At 43.3% G+C, this 6,734-nt stretch overlaps 1 protein-coding gene across 16 annotated transcripts in view; it reads left to right on the top strand.

Annotated features, from left to right (window-relative positions):
• The first annotated feature begins 6,088 nt into the window (after window positions 1–6,088).
• NIN (ninein) overlaps window positions 6,089–6,734 on the top strand; it is a 132,617-nt gene continuing 131,971 nt past the window's right edge. For 10 of the 16 annotated variants that reach the window (XM_019630470.1, XM_019630477.1, XM_019630467.1 and 7 more), the window contains exon 1: window positions 6,093–6,451. The gene's annotated coding sequence lies outside the window, so the exon portion shown is untranslated. Of the gene's footprint in view, window positions 6,452–6,734 lie in introns of all 16 variants that reach the window. The other 6 variants (XM_019630474.1, XM_019630483.1, XM_019630485.1 and 3 more) reach the window with 3 other exon arrangements.

Raw genomic sequence — 6,734 nt, 5'->3', positions numbered from 1 at the left:
GAGGGCAGTGTCACTGGCCCTCACATGTGGGATCCGAACCGGGGCCCTCTGGCATCCTGAGCCAGTTCCCAACCATCACACCACTCGGCCGGCCCAACATTCACCTTTTTAAAGTGAACAATTTAATGGTTTTAATCAGTTCACAGAGTTGTGCATCTATCACCACTATTTAATTTTAGAACATTTTCATCACACCAGAAGGAAGCCCCATATCTCTTGCTGGATTATATAGTCATGCTTTTCCTTTTTATTTATTTTTTATTTAAAAAAATTTTTTTAAATTTTCAATTACAGTTAATATTCAATATTACATTAGTTTCAGGTAGGTCATGTGGTCATTTTATGTGTAATTTTTTGAGGAACTAGGCTGCCGCACTGCACAATCCCACCAATCTAAGCACTCTGGAAGCCAGCGCCTTGTAGTTTTCCTTGCTTGTCTTTTTCATCCTTATCTCAGCTTTCCGTACACAAGTAAGAAATTTTTTTTAAAACTGATGCTGTTAAGATTGAAATGAAACATTACAGGGAAGTTTGAGGAGAGTCCTAGATGATGAGGAATGAGTAAGGTAACCAACTCAGAACATTTATTTTTTTTCTGTGTGGTTAAGGTTTTGCATTGTCTTTGCCTCTATCCGATCTAATTTAAGACAATTACAGTTACCAGATTGGGCGTTGGGTTATTCTTGGGTGCTTAAATTTGAGAGTGTTAATATGAGCTTCCTCCTGGCAAAAGGGGTGATTTCTTGAAGAGCCGGTGACGAGAGCATTGAATCTGAAAGTGCTGGTGAGCTCCGTCTTCCTGCCAAAGAACTGTACACATTCAAAGCCTGTGGTCCCTTGTTTCATGGCAAGAGGTAGGCCTGGGTTTTTCCCGGTATCAGTGGAAGGATGAAGCCAGGATTAAAGCCCAGGGGTTAAAACTACCTCCTCCCTCTCTGCATGCTCCTTTTCAAATTCCTCCAGACCTTCCTTAAACGTTAGCTATTCTGCAGGCTTCTTCCTAGCCCTACCTCTCTTCTTAGGTTATATCAGTATTTCTAAAACCATGTCTAATTATTTGGGAAGCTTTGGGCTAAACACAGTAAAACACGTTCCTTTGGCCAGGATCTCATGTCTCAGTTGTGGCTTGGCTAATAATGTTGAGGCTCTCCAAGAAGAAGGTATAGAATGCAGCTCTTCACTAAATTCACCTCGTCTCCTTTCTCCTCCAAACATATTCTACTTGCAGGATTCCCTACCTTGAAAAACAGCGTCATCAGGCCCAAAGTGTCCCAAACCACAAAGTTGGGATTCACCCTTGATTCTCCTTAAGCCCAGAATTCCTCCTAAACAGAAGGAATTATGGCTATTTCTTGATATGATGTTTATTTATTTAACAAATATTTACTGAGCACATTTTATATAGTATCTGGCTTGGGACACTTACAGTCTCATTGTAAGGACAGAACCTACACAGATGAGAAGCTAATATCCTCAGATATATCACCAGATAATAAACAAGTGTGTATTACAGATAACAGAATGCTGCAGGCTCAGTGAGAAACATCTCTGTGGGCTGAAGAGGTCAGGCAAGGAGCCCAGGGAAATACAGTTCTGTTGCTTAGAAACAGCACTGGAGATGGAAGATCATTTTAAATGGCTATCCGAAAGGCCCCCTAGAATGTTAAAACTGGAAGGTCTACAAGCAATCATTTGCCAGTACTCTCAATTTACATAGAGGAAGCTGAGACCGAGAGAAACCAAATGGCGGATGATAAGCTGCCTTCATACAGTATTTATTGAGTGCACAGTGCATGCCAGGCACAGCATGGGCTGTGCTTATTCAAAAGAACAAGCAAGGTGAGACTAATTCTCCAAGGGCAACTGGTATCTAGTAAGAAACTGACCTGTGCCAAACATCCCCAGGGGCAGAGCTGTGATGACAAGTTGCTGGGACCAACTGGTAGTTATAAACTGGATTATTAGTCCTTCCACTCACCCATCAAAACAGAAGAGTTAAAATAGTTAATCACAGGTTAGTTATTTTTGCTTTGTGAGTAATCGGTGGAAGCATGTACCCACCACCTACAGTGTCCAGTCACCCCATCAGATATCCAGGTGGGAGATATCTGAAGCAATCTTCACAGTGTCCACTCCAGGGAAGGTGACACAGCCTGAATTTTTGTGAAGTGGAAACACGGCATTTGTTTTGGGGACCATATAGACAGGGAGGCGGTGAGAGTCTCACCATTAAGGCTTATTTTTTTCTTGACTTATACTTGAGTTATTATTTTTTTTAATGCCCCTCTAACAAATTCAGAGTCAGGGCACTGTCATGGTCTACAGTCCAGCCTTAGGGAAAATAATGACACGGGGTTTTTTTACCCTGAAGGAAGTCAAACAGAAAAAGCTAAAAGATTAGGCGAAAATAGATAAAAATAGCTTCCTGAAAATGAAAGCACACGCATGGAGAAATTGTAGAAGACAGGAAAAATGTCACAGCCATAGATAAAGTAAACAGGAACTGGCTTTTCAGTCCCAGGAGACTAAAGATTCCCAATTCTGGGCTTTCTGGATAACTGACGTTAGTTTGAAGTAATTGATTCCTCACTGTGTGTTAGAACCTCCAAAGGTGTTCCTAACAGTAGCCTCGTTTCCTTAGTTCCCCTGTTCATGACCAAGTGTCTGTGTGCTCCCAGCACAGCTTGAAATTTGTACATTTTTTTATCTTTGCCTTTAGTTTCTAAACAAGCAGAGAGAGACCCCCAGGACCTTGACGGCGGGTGGGCTCACAGTCTGTGAAAGAGGTTGGGTAGCCCAAGGCAGGCCTTCATTATCTTCTCCCCACCTGGCTTTGCTTACATGGAGCAACCTGCCCCTAGAGAGGAGTTTTAAAATAATAATATGTGTGTGAAGTGAGATCATAGATATGAAAGCTCTTCTTTGAAGTTAAAAAGAAATTTCAGCCTACCCATGCACAGTATTGATATTATTTATTACTGAATGTGTTTGATATGATCTTTGTCAGGCTCCTAGCCATATTCATTTAAAAAGACAATCATCAGCATTGGGGCTCATAGACTAACACAGAAGTTTAATTATCCATAAATACTAATACATACACTAATGGACCAAGGGGGCCAGGCAGCCACACTCTTCTACTTCACCGCCAACCAAAAGGAATTAAAAATTGATATCAGTAAGAGACTCCCTCCCTTCCTTACAGTGAGAAACAAAGGAATGTCTGAGGGTGGGGGTGGGGGTAGGCTTCCCTCTCCTGCCTGCTAAGTGTCAAAGAGGATAGGTGGTCCCAAAGGAGCCCTCCCAACCCAGCTGTTACAAATTACTTAGCAAACACCAGCTCATTAATGCAGAGGTGAGGACTGAGTAGCTTTGTGAGGTAACCTGCTGCACAATTTTTAAGCAGAAGGGCTATAGTGTTTACCATGCAATCCTATAGTCTGGCTATAGGAACCACAAGAAACCTTGTTGTGTTCAGTGGTATTTTTCAAGTTTGGGAGAAAATTTCATACATGCAGGCTATGTGCATCCCCAGCGCCTGGCATAATGCCTGGCACACAGCAGGTGCTCAAGTAAGTATTTTGTAAGATGAATGACTAATTTAAAAACTGGAATCTGTACAGCAGCCAGTCCAGTGACACAAAATTCCAATCTCCACATCACATACATTCTCTATAGGCTTCTCTGGCATTCTCTGATTCATACCTATAAGATTCTGAACTGCTGGGAGATGATGGAAGAGAGGAACCTAGGAGACATGCAAACGTGCTGGGCGGGTTGCTGTGGAGGCCTGTTGCAGGGTCTACTAGCCAATGCTCACCTTCTCCACCCAGAGCCAAGGTCCACGTTTAGTACAGCCATCATGCCCTGTGTAAAGGTGGGGTCCTGCCTTACCCTATCTTTGATCCATCTGAAGATTCGACAGGAATGCCTTCTCTTGTGCAATCCCACTCAACAAGCATTCATCAAATACCAGCTCTATATGTTATGCCATGCTAAGCGCTGTGGAGGAGAGTGGAAATGCAAGATATGGCTCCTGATCTCAAGAACTAATATTATAGTTAGGGAGGCGCCACACTATTCGTTGTTTATTCTACAAACATATTGAGCCTATGTGCTAAGTACTGTTCTAAGTGCTGGAAATTCAATATTAACCAAGACAAAATAACTTCCCTGCTCTCCTGAGGCTGACATTCTAGATGGGAAGGACAAAAATAACAATCATTCAAAAAAGTTCATAATACAAATTCAAATAAGTGCTATTAAAATGAAATCAGGTCATAGAGAAACTATTTTATCTGAGATCTTCATGACAAGACTTGAGAACAGGGTTCTAGCCAGAGGAAATAGCAAGTTCAAAGTCGCCCGGGTGGGAATACAAGCTTGGAGTGTTCAAGACCTAGCAAGAAGCACAGGGAATACGGGGGCAAGAGACAGAAGACAGGGCTGCAGAAGTAGGCAGGGGCCAGGTCAGGCAAAGTTGTGTTTCTTGCTACTCGAAGTGTGGTCCGTGGACCAGCAGCAGCAGCGTCACCTGGGAGTTTGTTAAAAATCACCCCCAATCTCCATTTCTCTTCTTTTACAGCCATGGGACCATCAGGTTTCAGGTGGCATGCATCTGCCCCCTATAAAGACCACTTCTCAAAGTCTCCCTTGCAGATAGTTGTGGCGATGTGACATAAAGGAAGTGATATAGGCGATTCTCAGAAGTGTCCCCAAAGGGACATCCTTTCCTCCTTCCTGCTGTCTAAATACAAGTTTAAGGGCTACTTCTCCAGCAGCTAGCTTGTACCATGCAAGGTCTTTGAGAATGGAAGCCACTCAAAGCCAAACAATAAACAGGAGCCTGTGTGCTTGAGCCTACGGAAGGCCTCACCGGCCCTGGACTGACTACTTCTCAATCTCCCGTATATAAGAAAAAAAGAAATGTCCATTTTCATTAAGCCACTGCCATTCCAGGTTTTTCTGTTACTTACAGCAGAACTTCATTCCAACTGATTCACACTCTATAATATATCATTATTTCTCTTAATAGAACTGCACATTTCCCTACCTTTAATAAAACCAACAATCCAAGAAGATAGGTTATATTTATTTTGTAGCTTCAAACAACTCCCCCCCACAACCCCACACACTCCTCTGTGGACACACATACAGCAATCAGAGCAGCATGGCCCTGCCTGGAAGGTGGCAAGGATAGTGGACACAGCAGAGCTCAGTCGCAAAGGCAGAGGCACAAGGTTAGAGGTGGGCCTGGGCATCAGGTCTTCTGCTGCCTCCCTCCTGAGGGCACTTAGAGAAATGGACCCCTCCAGGCTGAATTGCCCAGCCTGAGTTTTGGTGGCATGGCCCCCCACTACTTCGAGGCTTCTGAAATTGTTAACAATCACAGATCTCTTGCTGTTGAAGAGGCTTCAGCCTGGACTGATTAAACTCTTCACTCCAGGTTTCTATACTTAGAAAGAGCCCATTATTTGAAACACTGAAGGACTGACCAACTGATTCTTTTCAGTGGCCCCTACATTCAATCAGATAGTTACCCCAAAGCACCTTCTGTACAGAAATCCTAGATCCCCTGCTGCCCAGGTACTCAGCTGCCTTTGCAGATTTTGACAAGCATCTTGGCTGTTACAGTTAAATGTCTACAGATGCACTGAACCTGGAATAACAAGAAATATAGGGAAGACTTTGTTCAGAGCAATTTGAATGGCCCAGAAATACTGGACTTGTATCTCCGTTTGTACCTTAGAATCTCTGCCTTACCCTCCACGGTGATAAAGCTGGTCTTGACCCAGTTCACAGTAGCCTCAGACAGGTGACTGAAGGGATTACAAAACATGATGACCAAATGCTCTACTTTCAGTAATACTGGCTGCTTATTCAGACCCTGCCCTTCACGATTTTCCTTCGGGGGTAGACATGGGGTTCGCTCTAAGAGAATCTGCCCACATGGGTCCTCTGTAGGCACTGAATTTGACCAGAGTTGTTGGATTGCTTTGGGGGAAGTAAAGCCTGAGCCTTGTCCCTCAGAGCTATTTCTGGATTAAACAGTGAAAGGTTAATAAGATCAATAGATAAACACTCAGGAACCACAGAAGGTTGCTCAGCTGGTGACTTTGGGAAGTGACACGAAGGCTGCCACTGCAGTTAGAAAGATTCTGGGATGATTATTAGGAGCAAGTGGCCACCTCCTCCACCATGTTGAAGAGGAGCCTGCTGCAGCCTTTCTGCATATGGGAGCAGCCCCTTGATTTATCCAGCATGAAAACCACTTTCCAAATTTCACCTAGGACAACACCATATTCTGTGTGGTCTCAGATTTTATGAAGCAAGAAGGGAATCAGAGAAACTACATGCATGAGCAAGAAACAGGAAGAATTGGCAAACCCACAGAGGCAGCCTCGGTTCACATCAAAGTGAGGATCCAATCTGCTCACTGAAAAGGTACCAGGTGAGCACAAGGAAGTTGCACTTTGATGTGTATTTGTTTGAGCCATGTACCAGAAATCAGCTCACATCAGAGACTCTGTGCAAACTTTCAATCACTCTGAATATAGGATTTTTACTGAATGCCATAAAATAAAATCTAATGCACATCAATGGATGTCATGTGGTTTCTCTGGAAGGGAGTCTCGTTAGCAGGACTTATATCGCTAATGTAATCATAATCATTCCCTCTAAGGATTAAATTCATCCGTTCAGCAAAGGCACAATGAATTGCAAGAGGGAGGGAG

Source organism: Hipposideros armiger, unplaced genomic scaffold (genome assembly GCF_001890085.2).
Source record: "Hipposideros armiger isolate ML-2016 unplaced genomic scaffold, ASM189008v1 scaffold_918, whole genome shotgun sequence".
Classification (NCBI taxonomy): domain Eukaryota; kingdom Metazoa; phylum Chordata; class Mammalia; order Chiroptera; family Hipposideridae; genus Hipposideros; species Hipposideros armiger.
This window is presented reverse-complemented; position numbering and strand designations above follow the sequence as displayed.